This window comes from Cupressus sempervirens, chromosome 5, assembly GCF_028749045.1.
Source record: "Cupressus sempervirens isolate cs-2001-9-10 chromosome 5, ASM2874904v1, whole genome shotgun sequence".
Classification (NCBI taxonomy): Eukaryota; Viridiplantae; Streptophyta; class Pinopsida; order Cupressales; family Cupressaceae; genus Cupressus; species Cupressus sempervirens.
In genome coordinates, this window is record NC_143122.1 from 116,345,287 (window position 1) to 116,364,075 (window position 18,789).

Consider the following 18,789-nt stretch of genomic DNA (forward strand, 5'->3'; position numbering starts at 1 on the left):
TATTAATTAAAAACTTTATTATATAACTTAATTATTAATTAAATCTAATTAACTCTCATTAATTGATTTAATTAATAATTGCATAACCATAGCAACGTTCTAATTAATATCAGTTGACTAATAACTAACTAGAATTTTGTAAGTTAAAAGTCAAGTATAATCTAGTACACAAATATTCATATTCATAGTTCAATAATAATAACTTGTTAATATTTAATAACAAGCTATATTAGGAATCTTATTAATAAATCTATAATGACTACATTTGTCACTCTGCAATAATGTTTTCATTTATATTTTAATAATAACAAGTTATAATAAATTCTCAATACCAAGTATTATTATCTCAAATAAGTTTCCCCTATGTACGTTGATTCAGTTAATTGATACTCTTCAAAATTATTAACCAATTCAATTTGATTAATATCTTTTACAGTACTTCAATCATTAACTAATCTCCTCTAGATTAACTCTGATCGTATTAATTGATAACTATTTATACTATTATTTATTAATAGTTTGTTAGACCCAACAAATATTAATAAATAATAAACTCATCAAAACTATTATTAATCGATTTAGAGAACTTTACATAAGCTTTATTAGCTAACTCTTAATACCATTAAGGTATATCAATAATTTAGTTAATAATATATAATGTATTAATAATACCATAGTAATTCAAATTATAACAATGTTATAACAGTAACTCCATGTCAATTAAATCTTAATCTATTATTATTAAAGTCTAATCAGTTAGCTCCTTATTTTACTCAAATTATATCTATTAACTCCCTTTAATTTGGAAATCTCCTTTTATGACTGAACATCACCTTTAATCCTGACCGTTGATTGAAATTGATCTCAATCGTTGATGAATTGCAGGAAAGTCTATTTAAGAGACCCTCATCTCTTTGTTTTGAAAGGTTGAATGAGAATTTGCATCGAATTGTTGCTGGAATTCATAATCATATTTGCTCATATTCACATACGCAAAGATCAAGTTTGACCAAAAGTTGACCAAATTTAACCACAGTTGACTTGAGTTGACTAGTTTCGAAAAGAATTTTGAAATAATTAAATAAAATTATTTAATTAAATGGAGTACTTACTTCTAATTAATTAAACAATGTTATTATACTTAAATGAGAAGCCATTCGTAATTAATTAAATGAAGTTATTTAATTAAATAAGAAAAGTGTCTCTAATTAATTAAAGATTATTTAATTAAATAGAAAAAGTAATTATGAGAGCATATCTCATGTTATTAAATTAAATATCTCAACAAAATCTTTCTTTAGTTCAAAATGGGTAATTTCCAGTTCACTATTGATCAAAAATGAGTTAAATGAGTTAAATCTTTTTTCTACTCAAATTGAATCAGTTAACTCTTTATTTTACTCAAATTAAATCTGTTAACTCCCTTTAATTTGGAAATCTCCCTTTATGACTGAACGTCACCTTTAATCCTGACCGTTGATTGAAATCGATCTCAACCATTGATGAATTCTAGGAAAGTCTATTTAAGAGACCCTCATCTCTTCGTTTTCAGAGGTTGAATGAGAATTTGCATCGAATTGTTGCTGGAATTCATACTCACATTTGCTGATATTCACATACGCAAAGATCAAGTTTGACAATAAGTTGACCAGATTTAACCACAGTTGATTTGAGTTGACTAGTTTCGAAAAGAATTTTTAAATAATTAAATGGAGTACTTACTTCTAATTAATTAAACAAAGTTATTTAATTAAATGAGAAGCCATTCCTAATTAATTAAATGAAGTTATTTAATTCAATAAGAAAAGTGTCTCTAATTAATTAAAGATGATTTAATTAAATAGAAAAAGTCATTATGAGAGCATATCTCATTTTATTAAATTAAATATCTTAACAAAATCTCTCTTTAGTTCAAAAAGGAAAATTTCCAGTTCACTATTGATCAAAAATGAGTTAAATCAGTTAACTCCTTTTTCTACTCAAATTGAATCAGTTAACTCCTTATTTTACTCAAATTAAATCTGTTAACTTCTTTTAATTTACAAATCTCCCTTTATGACTGAACTTCACCTTTAATCCTGACCGTTGATTGAAATCGATCTCAACCTTTGATGAATTTCAAGAAAGTCTATTTAAGAGACCCTCATCTCTTCGTTTTGAAGGGTTGAATGAGAATTTGCATCGAATTGTTGCTAGAATTCATACTCACATTTGCTCATATTCACATACGCAAAGATTAAGTTTGACCAAAAGTTGACCAAATTTAACCATGCTTGACTTGAGTTGACTAGTTTCGAAAATAATTTGAAATAATTTGATGGGGACACAACCCAACAACAGAATAGACACAATAGAAAGGGGAATTATATTAACTGAGAAAATAAGTTAGTACAAATAGTGCAGATAAAATAAACTTCAAAACATTCCCTACGGGCTTACAATAGCATAAATCTGGAGAATATTTCTCCTTTTAGCACCTCCTCTCAAGCTCCAATCCGAACTGCCTTTTACAATGCCAAAAATCTCCTTAAATAGACCCCAGAGGGTTAAGGACTAGGAGTACATTCTAGAAAGTGCTAGTAGGCATCCACCAACAAAATAGAAGGTTCCAAAAGCCGCGTTAGAAGTCGGTGCAAATCTAGAAGGATCCAGAAACCTGACTTTGAAGCATTCTTAGGAGGTCTCCAAAACCCAAAAAACTGTAATAACTTTCAAACCGTGAGGCCTTTTGACTTGATTCTTTTTCTGGAATGCTCTAAATCTCAATTACATTCATCTGGCCAAGTCACACCTTCTAGGTCACCAAAATGATGGCTAAATTGCATGCTCCTATTTTTTCGAGATTTTCAAATGCACTGATAGTTGAACTATGAGAGTTGGGCCAAATGGGTATCCAAAAATGTAAAGACATGAAACATAATCTAAGTCTAAGTACATTTTTTTTTTTGAGTGGCACAGGATTGCCCTTATACCTCTGGATGCTCCTGCATCATAATTAAACGAAATTATTTAATTAAATGGAGTACATACTTCTAATTAATTAAACAAAGTTATTTAATTAAATGAGAAGCCATTCCTAATTAATTAAATCAAGTTAATTAAATAAATAAGAAAAGTGTCTCTAATTAATTAAAGATTATTTAATTAAATAGAAAAAGTAATTATGAGAGCATATCTCATTTTATTAAATTAAATATCTTAACAAAATATCTCTTCAATTTAAAAAGAAAAATTTTCAGTTTACTATTGATAAAAAATGAGTTAAATCAGTTAACTCCTTTTTCTACTCAAATTGAATTAGTTAACTCCTTATATTACTCAAATTAAATGTGTTAACACCCTTTAATTTGGAAATTTTCCTTTTTTTCTGAACTTCACCTTTAATCCTTATCGTTGATTGAAATCGATCTCAACTGTTCATGAATTCCAAGAAATTCTATTTAAGAGACCATCATCTCTTCGTTTTGAAAGGTTGAATGAGAATTTGCATCGAATTATTGCTGGAATTCATACTCATATTTGCACATATTCACATACGCAAAGATCAAGTTTGAGCAAAAGTTGACAAGATTTAACCACGGTTGACTTGAGTTGACTAGTTTCGAAAAAAAATTGAAATAATTAAACGAAATTATTTAATTACATGGAGTACTTACTTCTAATTAATTAAACAAAGTTATTTAATTAAATGAGAAGCCATTCCTAATTAATTTAATGAAGTTATTTAATTAAGTAAGAAAATTGTCTTTAATTAATTAAAGATTATTTAATTAAATAGAAAAAGTAATTATGAGAGCATATCTCATTTTATTAAATTAAATATCTTAACAATATCTCTCTTCAGTTCAAAAAGGAAAATTTTCAGTTCATTATTCATTAGAAATGAGTTAAATCAGTAAACTCCTTTTTCTACTCAAATTAAATCAGTTAACTCCTTATTTTACTCAAATTAAATATGTTAACTCTCTTTAATTTGGAAATCTCCCTTTATGACTAAACTTCACCTTTAATCCTGGCCGTTGATTGAAATTGACCTCAACCGTTGATGAATTCCAAGAAAGTCTATTTAAGAGACCCTCATCTCGTTATTTTGAAGGTTGAATGAGAATTTGCATCGAATTGTTGCTGGAATTCATACTCACATTTGCTCATATTCACATACGTAAAGATCAAGTTTGACCAAAAGTTAACCAGTTTTAACCACGGTTGACTTGAATTGACTAGTTTCGAAAAGAATTTTGAAATAATTAATCAAAATTATTTAATTAAATGGAGTACTTACTTCTAATTAATTAAACAAAGTTATTTAATTAAATGAGAAGCCATTACTAATTAATTAAATGAAGTTATTTGTTTAAATAAGAAAAGTGTCTCTAATTAATTCAAGATTATTTAACTAAATAGAAAAAGTAATTATGAGAACATATCTCATTTTATTAAATTAAATATCTCGACAAAATCTCTCTTCGGTTCAAAAAGGAAAATTTCCAGTTCACTATTGATCAAAAATGAGTTAAATTAGTTAACTCCTTTTTCTACTCAAATTGAATCAGTTAACTCCTTATTTTACTCAAATTAAATCTGTTAACTCCCTTTAATTTGGAAATCTCCATTTATGATTGAACTTCACCTTTAATCATGATCTTTGATTGAAATCGATCTCAACCGTTGATGAATTCCAGGAAGGTCTATTTAAGAGACGCTCATCTCTTCATTTTGAAATGTTGAATGAGAATTTGCATCAAAATTTTTGCTGAAATTCATACTTACATTTGCTCATATTCACATACGCAAAGATCAAGTTTGACCAAAAGTTGACCAGATTTAACCACGGCTAACATGAGTTGACTAATTTTGAAAAGAATTTTAAAATAATTAAATGAAATTATTTAATTAAATGGAGTACTTACTTCTAATTCATTAAACAAAGTTATTTAATTAAATGAGAAGCCATTCCTAATTAATTAAATGAAGTTATTTATTTAAATAAGAAAAGTGTCTCTAATTAATTAAAGATTATTTTATTAAATAGAAAAAATAATTATGAGAGCATATCTCATTTTAATAAATTAAATATCTCAACAAAATCTCTCTTCATTTCAAAAAGGGAAATTTTCAGTTCACTATTGATCAAAAATGAGTTAAATCAGTTAACTCCTTTTTCTACTCAAATTAAATCTATTAATTTCTTATTTTACTCAAATTAAATCTGTTAACTCCCTTTAATTTGGAAATCTCCCTTTATGACTGAACTTCACCTTTAATCCTTATCGTTGATTGAAATCGATCTCAACCATTGATTAATTCCAAGAAAGTCTATTTAAGAGACCCTCATCTCTTCATTTTGAAAGGTTGAAAGAGAATTTGCATCGAATTGTTGCTGGAATTCATACTCACATTTGCTCATATTCACATACGCAAAGATTAAGTTTGACCAAAAGTTGACCAGATTTAACCACAGTTGACTTGAGTTGACTAGTTTCAAAAAGAATTTTCAAATAATTAAATGAAATTATTTAATTAAATGGAGTACTTACTTCTAATTAATTAAACAAAGTTATTTAATTAAATGAGAAGTCATTCCTAATTAATTAAATGAAGTTATTTAATTAAATAAAAAAATTGTCTCTAATTAATTAAAGATTATTTAATTAAATAGAAAAAGTAATTATGAGAGCATATCTCATTTTATTAAATTAAATATCTCGACAAAATTTCTCTTCAATTCAAAAAGGGAAATTTCCAGTTCACTATTGATAAAAAATGAGTTAAATCAGTTAACTCCTTTTTCTACTCAAATTGAATCATTTAACTCCTTATTTTACTCAAATTAAATCTGTTAACTCACTTTAATTTCGAAATCTCCCTTTATGACTGAACTTCACCTTTAATCCTGACCGTTGATTGAAATCGATCTCAACCATTGATGAATTCTAAAAAAGTCTATTTAAGAGACCCTCATCTCTTCATTTTGAAAGGTTGAATGAGAATTTGCATCAAATTGTTGCTTGAATTAATACTAACATTTGCTCATATTCACATACGCAAAGATTAAGTTTGACCGAAAGTTGACTAGATTTAACCACGGTTGACTTGAGTTGACTAGTTTTGAAAAGAATTTTAAAATAATTAAACGAAATTATTTAATTAAATAAAGTACTTACTTTTAATTAATTAAACAAAGTTATTTAATTAAATGAGAAGCCATTCCTAATTAATTAAATGAAGTTATTTAATTAAATAATAAAAGTGTCTCTAATTAATTAAAGATTATTTAATTAAATGAAAAAAGTAATTATGAGAGCATATCTCATTTTATTAAATTAAATATCTCAACAAAATCTCTCTTCAGCTCAAAAAGGGAAATTTTCAGTTCACTAATGATAAAAAATGAGTTAAATCAGTTAACTCTTTTTTCTACTCAAATTTAATCAGTTAACTCTTTGTTTTACTCAAATTAAATCTGTTAACTCCATTTAATTTGGAAATCTTTCTTTATGACTGAACTTCACATTTAATCTTGACCATTGATTGAAATCGATCTCAACCGTTGATGAATTCCAAGAAAGTCTATTTAAGATACCCTCATCTCTTCATTTTGAAAGGTTGACTGAGAATTTGCATCGAATTGTTGCTGGATTTCATACTCACATTTGCTCATATTCACATACGCAAAGATCAAGTTTGACCAAAAGTTGACCAGATTTAACGACAATTTACTTGAGTTGACTTGTTTTGAAAAAAAATTGAAATAATTAAACAAAATTATTTAATTAAATGGAGTACTTACTTCTAATTAATTAAACAAAGTTATTTAATTAAATGAGAAGCCATTCCTAATTAATTAAATCAAGTTAATTAATTAAATAAGAAAAGTATCTCTAATTAATTAAAGATTATTTAATTAAATAGAAAAAGTAATTATGAGAGCATATCTCATTTTATTAAATTAAATATCTTAACAAAATATCTCTTGAATTTAAAAAGAAAAAATTTCAGTTCACTATTGATAAAAAATGAGTTAAATCAATTAACTCCTTTTTCTACTCAAATTGAATCAATTAACTCCTTATTTTACTCAAATTAAATCTGTTAACTTCATTTAATTTGGAAATCTCCCTTTATGACTAAACTTCACCTTTAATCCTGACCGTTGATTGAAATCGATCTCAACCGTTGATGAATTCTAGGAAAGTCTATTTAAGAGATCCTCATCTCTTCATTTTGAAAGGTTGAATGAGAATTTGCATCGAATTGTTGCTGGAATTCATACTCATATTTGCTCATATTGACATACACAGAGATCAAGTTTCACCAAAAGTTGACCAGATAAATTCTCAAGTCCAAATCCCAATCTCAATGATAAGAGAGGGGAGATAAATTCTCAAGTCAAAATCCCAACCATTTAAGCCATTTGTCTTAATTGAAAAATTAGAACAAGTATCTGTGTTGAGTACCCTCTAAATACATCAGATGACATAATTTGTGATATTAACCCTAGGTTTGATTTTGTATGTATTTTGGCTATGATGAGTTTTCGTATTTTAACCTTATGAATCTTTGATGTATTTTCTATTTATTAAACCTAAATAAAAGATTTAATTTAATGAAAAATTAATATGATATTTTAATATTTATTTTATTTAATTAATTGAGAAATTAATTAAATAAAATAATTAAATTGAAAAATAAAATTTTAAAGTTTAAATTTGGAATGTGACAATATTTATTTTTAATAATAATATATTTGGAGTTCATTTTTAAATAAATGACTAAATAATATTATTATTAAAGCTAATAAATATTTTATTAATTAAGTTTTGAAAAATGAAATTTAAAAGTTAAAAAATATATTAAAATTATTAAAAGATTCTAGATTTCATGTGATTAAAATATAAATATATTAAGATTGAAAAGTGGAATTATAAAAGTTATTGCATGAGATTTAATAAATAAATAAATTAAATTAGAAAGAGTAAAGTAAATATTATATTAATGATTGTGCATTATTTTAATATTTTCTCCACATAGGAGTTGGCAAATTCTCGGGAGTTGTCATGCAGACAACACTAGAGTTTGTACTCTAAGAATGCACAAGTTGTCTACACTTAGGAGTTAGCATTTTTATTTGAGCACATGGTGTCTACAACCTTAAGACTCATCTAGAAGATTGGAGAAGACTCATGTTTGGTTGTTATGCTTATCTTCTAGTTGTTTCTAAAGACACTCTAAATGCATCTTAGAAGCCTTTAAATAGCAGCTCTCTTAGTGTATTTGGACAAGCTAAAATGAAAGTTTAATGGAAGCTACAAGCTACAAGCTTCAAGCTAAAATGGAAGCTTCAAAGCTTACATTCATTGAGAAAATCATATGCTTCTACATGCTTCTATGTTCCTTTTAGCTCTTCTAGTCACTTGGAGGATTTGGTTGGCTTAGATCTTGGAGAAATTGCGAATGATGGAGAAGGAAGAGATTTTCTATGGACTTCTGAGGCATAGCGGATTAGCATCAGTGTCCAGGTGCACTCATGATATTCACATATTCTCTTTGCACTATTTCTGTTCTTATCTTCATCATGTTTGTTATATGTGTCTGAATACTCTTTGTGATTGAATCTACAATTAAATTAGAATCTAGATATGTATGGTTGCAAAGAAAACAATAGAAAAATCTTAAATCCAATTAAGGAAGAAATTAGATTTAAATGGGTTTGGGTTCGAATTAGAATCAAATTGAAATAGATTTGAAAATGGTTTCAAGATTTATGGCCAAATCTATTAGTGAAATTATTGGATAAATTTAGAGAACAATTACATTTTAAGATAAAAATTTTAATTCATCACAAACTATCCTGTCGCTGCCCCTTGGATAGACTCGAACTCAGTCATTCATAACTTTTTATCGTGATCGAATTTATTCGATAGCTTTGGTCAGAATTGGCACAACTTGGCCCTCTCCTACATATTTTAATTTCAGCCTGATCCAACAGTTCATTAGGAAGATATGGCCATCATACTGAGACTATTTTATTCAAGGACAGATATTTCTCCATTTCCCATAACCAAGAGTTCTTTATGCTTTAACTTCATAAAAATAATATATCAAAACATGGAATGAATTAAAGATATTATTGCAATCTTCTCTTAGTAGAATCTTATTAATATTCATTAGTTTTATATGGTTTATTATCTAATCTAATTAAATCAAATTTAATTAAGATTAGTTAATAGTAGAAGAAGTGTAATTAACTATTAGTCAATCTAAGTAAATAGATTTTTAAATGAGAGAAAATTAAAAGAAAAGATATTTTGATAGCCTATTTGGAACTTGAGATTATTTCATCAGCACAGTGGGAGTGGACCACTTAGGATCCACACGGTCGGGTGGTAGTGTTTTATCACTCTTATGATTTCAGATTTGTCTGAAACACTGTGGCTGATGCTTTTTTAGTTGGTATTTATCTTCATTATGCTTTCTAAAGGTGTTATAATATCCTCAGTGGAATCATGTTTCCCTACAGAGGGAAAGGGTTTAATGGGACCCGCAAAGTGAGTAATTTAGTTTCTCATTCTTGTAGGCTTCCAAGAGTAAGCCTAATCTCAGGGGGGGTGGATGTAGTGCCTACCCCTAGTTTACATTTTGTTATCATTGTTGAACTCTTTTAGAGCTAGTTTTATGTTGTTGGTTAGCAACATTCTTTTGAGATTATCAGATATTGTGCTATGGACTCAGTTGATATGTGATGAGATTACTTAGATTTTGCATTTCATGTATGTATGATGATTATTTTTAGCGTTTGCAGTTATTAATAATGAATAGTAAGATGATTTATTATCATATGTGTTTTCTTATGGATACTTACCCCATACTTGCATGTGTATGGTGTGCGTGTTTGCTTTACGTGTTTGCTTTTGTATGGCGTGTCTGATATGGTTAAGGAAGGGAGTTGTAGTCACCTGCTAGTCGAGATCTACACAATGCACCACTTCTTGCCATTACCTGTTTAGTTTAGTATATATTGTGCTTGTACATGCGTGGCTTTTATGTAGGTTGCAGGTACCGGGTATCGACTTTCTTGAATTGCCAAGATGAGCGTACCCTATCACACTATCTCAATGATAAGAGAGGGGAGATAAATTCTCAAGTCCAAATCTCAACCCTTTAAGTCATTTGTCCTAATTGAAAAATTAGAATAAGCATCTGAATTGAGTACCCTCTGAATGCGTCAAATGATGTAATTTGTGATATTAACCCTTGATTTAATTTTGTATGTATTTTGGCTATAATGGGTTTTCGTATTTTACCCTTATGAATCTTTGATGTATTTTCTATTAATTAAGCCTAAATAAAAGATTTAATTAATGGTTTAATTTAATGGAAAATTAATATGATATTTTAATATTTATTTTATTTAATTAATTAAGAAATTAATTAAATAAAATAATTAAATTTGAAAATAAAAGTTAAAAGTTTAAATTTGGAATGTGACAATATTTATTTTAATAATAATATATTTGGAGTTCATTTTTAAATAAATGACTAAATAATATTATTATTAAAGCTAATAAATATTTTAACAATTAAGTTTTGGAAAATGAAATTTAAAAGTGAAAAAATATATTAAAATTATTAAAAGATTCAAAATTTCATGTGATTAAAATATAAATATATTAAGATTGAAAAGTAGAATTATAAAAGTTAGTGCATGAGATTTAATAAATAAATAAATTAAATTAGAAAGAGTAAAGTACATATTATATTAATGATTGTGCATTATTTTAATATTTGCTCACATAGGAGTTGGCAAATTCTCGGGAGTTGTCATGTAGACAACACTAGAGTTTGCACTCTAGGAATGCATAAGTTGTCTACACTTAGGAGTTAGCATTTTTATTTGAGCACATGGTGTCTACAACCTTAAGACTCATCTAGAAGGTTGGAAAAGACTCATGCTCGGTTGTCATGCTTATCTTCTAGTTGTTTCTAAAGACACTCTAAATGCATCTTAGAGGCCTTTAAATAGAAGCTCTCTTAGTGTGTTTGGACAAGCTAAAATGAAAATTTAATGGAAACTACAAGCTACAAGCTTCAAGCTAAAATGGAAGCTTCAAAGCTTACATTCATTGAGAAGATCATATGCTTCTACATGCTCATATATTTTCTACATACTTCTATGTTCCTTCTAGCTCTTCTAGTCACTTGGAAGATTTGGTTGACTTGGATCTTGGAGGAATTGCAAATGATGGAGAAGGAAGAGATTTTTTATAGACTTTTGAGGCATGGAGGATTAGCATCAGTGTCCAGGTGCACTCGTGATATTCGCATATTCTCTTTGCACTATTTCTCTTCCTATCTTCATCATATTTGTTATATGTGTCTGAATACTCTTTGTGATTGAATCTACAATTAAATTGAAATCTAGATATGTATGGTTGCAAAGAAAACAATAGAAAAATCTTAGATCCAATTAAAGAAGAAATTAGATATAAACGGGTTTAGTTTCGAATTAGAATCAAATTGAAATAGATTTGAAAATGGTTTCAAGATTTATGGCCAAATCCATTAGTGAAATTATTGGATAAATTTAGAGAACAATTACCTTTTAAGAGAAAATTTTTAATTCATCACAAACTGTCCTGTTGCTGCCCCTTAGATAGATACAAACTCAGTCATTCATAACTTTTTATTCTGATCGAATTTATTGAATCACTTTAGTCAGAATTGGCGCAACTTAGCCCTCTACAACATATTTTAATTTCAGCCCGATCCAACAGTTCATTAGGGAGATATGGCTGTCGTACTGAGACTGTTTTATTCAAAGACATATGTTTCTCCATTTTTCATAACCAAGAGTTCTTTATGCTTTAACTTCATAAAAATAATATATCAAAGCATGGAATGAATTAAAGATATTATTGCAATTTTCTCTTAGTAGAATCTTATTAATATGCATTAGTTTTATATGGTTTATTATCTAATCTAATTAAATCAAATCTAATTAAGATTAGTTAATAGTAGAAGAAGTGTAATTAACTATTAGTCAATCTAAGTAAATGGATTTTTAAATGAGAAAAAATTAAAAGAAAAGATATTTTAATATAGTTTATATAGTGAACTTTTTATAATATATTTTAAATACTATTTAATATATATTAAATAATTTAGAGATGGTAATTTTATATTACATTTTAAAATGAGGAGACTTTAATGATAATGGATTAAGATTTAATTGACATGGAGTCACTGTTATAACATTGTTATAATTTGAATTACTATGGTATTATTAATACGTTATATATTATTAACTAAATTATTGATATACCTTAATGGTATTAAGAGTTAGCTAATGAAGCTTATGTAAAGTTCTCTAGATCGATTAATAATAGTTTTAATGAGTTTATTATTTATTAATGTTTGTTGGGTCTAACAAACTATTAATAAATAATAGAATAAATAGTTTAAATAGTTATCAATTAATACGATCAGAGTTAATCTAGAGGAGATTAGTTAATGATTGAAGTACTGTAAAAGATATTAATCAAATTGAATTGGTTAATAATTTGGAGGAGTATCAATCAACGTACATAGGAAAAACTTATTTAAGATAATAATACTTGGTATTGGGGATTTATTATAACTTGTTATTATTAAAATATAAATGGGGACATTGTTGTAGAGTGACGAATGTGGTCATTATAAATTTATTAATAAAATTCTCAATATATCTTGTTATTAAATATTAATAAGTTATTATAATTGAATTATTAATATGATCATTTGAGTACTGAATTATAGTTGCCTTTCATCTTACAGAATTCTAGTTAGTTAATGGTCAACTGATATTCATTGAGTTGATAGTATGATTGTGTAATTATTAATTAAATCAATTAACTAGAGTCAATTGGATTTAATTAATAATTATGTTATGTAATAGAGATTTAATTGATATAATTCTTTTAACGAAATTTTAGATTATCTATATTGAAGTTGATAAATCTTATGAGTTGAATTATGACTTTAGATATTATATGATTGTCAATGATGATAATGATTGAATTAAGAGGCTTAAATTTTAATAATATTTAATTAAGTCTTAATTAAGAATTATTAGAATCATAATAGGTCATGGATGGTTTACCTATGTTAATTGATGGATTAATTGATCATTTTAATAAAGTTATAATCTCTTATTCGAAGAATGATAATTGATCCTCTTATAATATAATGAATAATGATCTTAAAAAAGTTGAAAGGATAATCAATTATAATATAGATCTTGGTCAAATAAAGAGAACAATTTAATTAAATGTCAATGATGATTAGTTTAGTCAATATTTATCCTTAAGTTATTCTTAGAACGTAATTCTTAATAATGGACGGATAATGCTATCAGGAAATCAATTGGGTTGACTTGTAGGTCAAATGATGAAACTTAAGACACTTAAAAGTATACTTGCAAATAGAAAATTCGAAACCCCTACACATTATTTAACTATGTGAATTTAGTAAACCAAAACATGTGTTTGCATCGTGTATTTTATATGCTTCTTGTTTTGGATTTTGGGTTGACTAGTGTTGACCAGTCTTAGGTTGTTACCAGAGGCTCGGGGGTTATGAGATATGATGGCATGTTGATTTTATTCGGTCTCAATCTTTATAAGCCCAACCATGGTAATGTGATCATATGCTCTATGAAATATTTATATTTGTTCATCAGTCTTCATGTGTGAAGCTAAGATGTATGTGTATGAGACATTGAGATAATCATTTTTGAGTCATCGATCAGTTATCCTTGGATTATTTTCTAGTCGCCATGATGGCACTGAAATAAGGATTTATTTCTTGATGATGTCATGTTGTGGTCATGATTTTCTATGGATGTTTTTCTAGATGCTCATGGAGATTTGATGATTCTTATCTTGGAGATTTGATGATTTTATTATGGATTATCTTTTTTGATTTTGAGATTTATGATTCCATGAGCTTAGGGTAGGTAATCTACTTGTAGTGTGGAGAAGTGGCTTGCAATGGGGGCGGGGCCCTAAGTGGCTGCCAGGGTAACTCATTGTAAGTTTGGTTAATAAGTAATAACATTTACACACTAAATGGGGATTAAATAAACCTAAAAAGATAATTGTTGATGTTCTTGCCCATGCCTTGAGTACTTGTACAGGCTAGGATGGGAGTAGTGAGAACGCATGGTTGCGACCATGCATTCCGTAGTATGCCTCGTCAGTATGAGAGGATACTAGTAGCCGCATGAGATCAGTATCGACCCGTGGAGTTTAGCTAACTGCCATGGTAACTTGTACGTGATAAATGCGATGACACTTTTCCGATTACAAAGTAGGTTTCCTACATGTCATTGTGTGCCTCTGGGAATTAGATGTCAATTTTTTGTGATGGAACCTTTGAGTTAGTATACTTTTAGGATTCCTAGACTTAGAGAGTATCTATGCTATGTGATTTTGATAGCCTTTTTGAGACTTGAGATTATCTCTTCAGCACGGTGGGAGTGGACCACTTAGGATCCACACGGTCGAGTGGTAGTGTTTTATCACTCTTATCATTTGAGATCTGTCTAGAACACCGTGGTTGATGCTTTCTTGGTTGGTATTTATCTTCATTATGTTCTTGAATCATTATGATTGATGATATACCTTATGATGGATGTATTTACTAGTATGTTCCTTACATTGATAATTTGCATATGTTAGATGATGGTATCTTATGCTTTACTTTGCATGTTAGTACGATGTTTTAAGAGTGACATTCCTACTATGATAATACCGATGATCTCTTCGGTGCTTTGAAATGTTACGCACGGAGGGATGGCTAGGATCCACGATGGTCTAATGATGCTATTTATTGTTGGGAGGAACCATGCACTTAGTTATTTATGTTTGTGATTTATGATTATCTCTTATGATGGATATTTATATTTTTTGTGATGATATATCATGTATGACATGTGGTATCATTTATGTTATTGCATCATGGATTAATATTGAATGAAGATGTACTTTATTTACATGGATGTTTATTCTTTTAAACTTTCATACCCTGTGACATGTATAGTGGGTGATTGAGCAATCTGAAATGTAATTACTAAAAAGTGTTGGAGTTGAGGAAAGCCAACTCCGAAGATGCCAAGATCACCTGCATGCAAAACCTGTCAAAGAGAAGCCATAGAAGGGAAGAGCATGGAGCATGGGCAAAAACCCTAAACGGACATGAGAGACACCATAATGCAAACACAAGAAGAAATGTATTTACAATAAGAAATGATGTTATTATGATGTTGTGAAGATAATGTTACAATGAGAGAGAGCCCGAGTATAAAGAGCTCATGGAAGCTTGTAGAACAAGCTGGAAGGAGGTAGAAGATAAGATTGACAACTCAGAACACATCCACAAAAAGTGGAATATGCTAAAAAAGGAACAAACTCCCGAGTTGTCAACAACTAACCACTACATGCATTAAATATAAAATATTAAATAAATGCATGACCTAAGTAAGCTTAAGTAATAGAATAAATAATTAGATATTAATTATTTACTCTAACACCCCCCCTTAAGTGCAACTTAAGGAAATGCCTTAAGCTCACAAAACAAAGATGAAATGCATAATGGGTCCCGGCAACGAGGCCATGTTAGGTACCCAAGTACAATGCAAGAAGAATGCAACCTCTGTAAGCAGGGAAAGAGAGAAAACCACATGGGAAAAACCCTCCCCCAAAAAGAGGTAAGAACTTAGTGAAGAACGGAAGAAGTCTCCAACTAGGGAAATTGTCCCCTAAAACAGGAACAAGAAGTGATCATGAAGAAGCAGCATCACTGAAGCACGAAGAAGCCGCAAATCTGCCAAGCTGCTGATCTGAAGAAACCTCCATGGAAGAAGAAGGCATGAACTGAGCATGTCTATATGGTAGATGATCCATCTCACCGAAATGCATAGGTAGCCAGCCACTGCAATCGCCTTGTACATAGGATCAACCACTGAATACATAGTTCACACTATTGAACCATCGAACCATGGATGCATTAGAATACAGCATAACCCCCCCTTAATGCAGACAGGGTGTGATGATAGGCAACTGAGAAGGTGGGCCAAAATCTCCTGCAAACGAACCAAGAACGAGGAGAGAGGAAAAGAGGTACAGACACTGATAAAGACACGGTCTAACTGACTCTGCATGGGCTAATGTCGTGGAAGGGACACTCACTTGACAAAGGGAGAATGCCTAAAACAGCAAACAAATAATCCCCCCCATGGTGCTTTATGAAATAGTGCATGCACAACTGACTCAAAACAACGTTCATGACTCCCGAAATACAAAAGTGACAGTTTATCTCAGTGTGAAATAGAAAAGTGCTTCAAAAGGATAGCTACAATGATCAGAACTGAAAAAGAGCTGAACCAAAAGAAAGTACAACCAAAAAGAAAGCAAACCATGCCAGGAAAACGATCCTCGGGCCTAAAACACTCAAAATATTCACCATAGAGAAAAAATGCCAAAACTATGATAGAAAGAGCAAAGGCCAAAAAAGAAGAAACAGACTACAGTTCTGAAAAGTACACAGAACCAGCTTTCCAGAAATATAAAGTTTTCCAAAAACAGGCATGGGATGTAAAAGATATGCATACCGGAGTCAAAAACAAGACTTTGGACTTCAACAAAAAAAATGAGCAATAAAAATGCATCAAAACCAAAAAATATCTACAGCAAAATCTCCGTCTCGGAACCATCTTTCCGGCACTTCTTTCGGATCGGAAAAATACCTCCGTATGCAAGAGTTATAGCCAAAAAACCAAAGGTAGGTCCAAAAGCAATCGAGAGAGGTGCATGCAAGGGCTGATGTAGTGCTGACGTCAGCAAGTCATGCGATTAAATTTGACGGCTTGGAGGCCGTCGCTGAAAAAAGAGTGCCACGTGGCAGTACTGACGTGGCAGGGGTGACGTGGTGGGTCCACATGGCAAGGTGCCACGTGGCGCCCAGGCCACGTGTCACCCCCAGAGTGGCTGACTCGGCTGCAGATGTGGCGCAGAGTTGTCCGGCGGAGCTGTCGGAGCGGCGAGCGGAGAACTGGCAGAGGTGGCCGCAGGGGCGGCGGAGGCAGAGGAGCCGCCGGCGGAGGGCGGCGGATGGGCGGCGGCCGGGAGGAGGCCGGGCCGCGGCGGAGCGCGGGCGGCGCTGCCTGCTACGGCCGCTGCGGGCGGCGCGCGGGTCGCGCGGCGGCGGTGCACCCGAAAACACCTTTTTAAAATAATTTTACGCTCTGCGTCCGTACGATCCGTACGGCAGCGACCCTGGAGGCCTCAAAAATTTGCCAAAATTGCCCTGTCTCCAAAAACGACAAGTTTTATATGAATTCTGACTGCAAACGGCCTTCCGGATCCAATGGTGATGTCCGTTTGGGCTGAAAGTGCTCCGAAAAATCGCTGATCCCCTGATTTGAAGAAAAATTGCACAAACAAACTAGGGTTTGTGACTTCAAATCACAGCTTCAAAATTTCTTCAACGAAGCTGCAGCAGGAAGGCTTTGATACCATGTTGGAGTTGAGGAAAGCCAACTTCGAAGATGCCAAGATCACCTGCATGCAAAACTTGTCAAAGAGAAGCCATAGAAGGGAAGAGCATGGAGCACGAGAAAAAACCCTAAACGGACATGAGAGACACCATAATGCAAACACAAGAAGAAATGTATTTACAATAAGAAATGATGTTATTATGATGTTGTGAAGATAATGTTACAATGAGAGAGAGCCCGAGTATAAAGAGCTCATGGAAGCTTGTAGAACAAGCTGGAAGGAGGTAGAAGATAAGATTGACAACTCAGCACACATCCACAAAAAGTGGAATATGCTAAAAAAGGAACAAACTCCCAAGTTGTCAACAACTAACCACTACATGCATTAAATATAAAATATTAAATAAATGCATGACCTAAGTAAGCTTAAGTAATAGAATAAATAATTAGATATTAATTATTTACTCTAACAAAAAGGACACTTGTATATGGTTTAAGAATATTGGATGTATCATTGTTATTTCATAAGGATGAGATGTTAGATGAATAGTTAATTTAGATGTGATACAACGTTAAGGGATCTTTAAAAAATGTAATCTATCATGTTATGTTATGTGTACTTTTATTCGAATTGTTTCTAATGCTTTCGCAAGTGTTGTGAATGGTTTTACTTTCATTTAAAAAAAATAAAAAAATTGTTAAGTAAACATAGTGTAATTCTTTGGATCCCTTGGTGGGGCATTACAAATTAAATGGAGTAGTTACTTCTAATTAATTAAACAAAATTATATGATTAAATTTGAATCCATTCCTAATTAATTAAATGAAGTTATTTAATTAAATAAGAAAAGTGTGTAATAAATTAAAGATTATTTAATTAAATTAAAAAAGTAATTATTAGAGCATTTCTCATTTTATTAAAGTAAATATCTCAACAAAATCTCTCTTTAGTTCAAAAAGGGAAATTTCCAGTTCACTATTCATCAAAAATGAGTTAAATCAATTAACTCCTTTTTCTACTCAAATTGAATCAGTTAACTCCTTATTTTACTCAAATTAAATCTGTTAACTCCCTTTAATTTTGAAATCTCCCATTGTGACTAAACTTCACCTTTAATCATGACTGTTGATTGAAATCGATCTCAACTGTTTATGAATTCCAGGAAAGTCTATTTAAGAGACCCTCATCTCTTCATTTTGAAAAGTTGAATGAGAATTTGGATCGAATTGTTGCTGGAATTCATACTCACATTTGC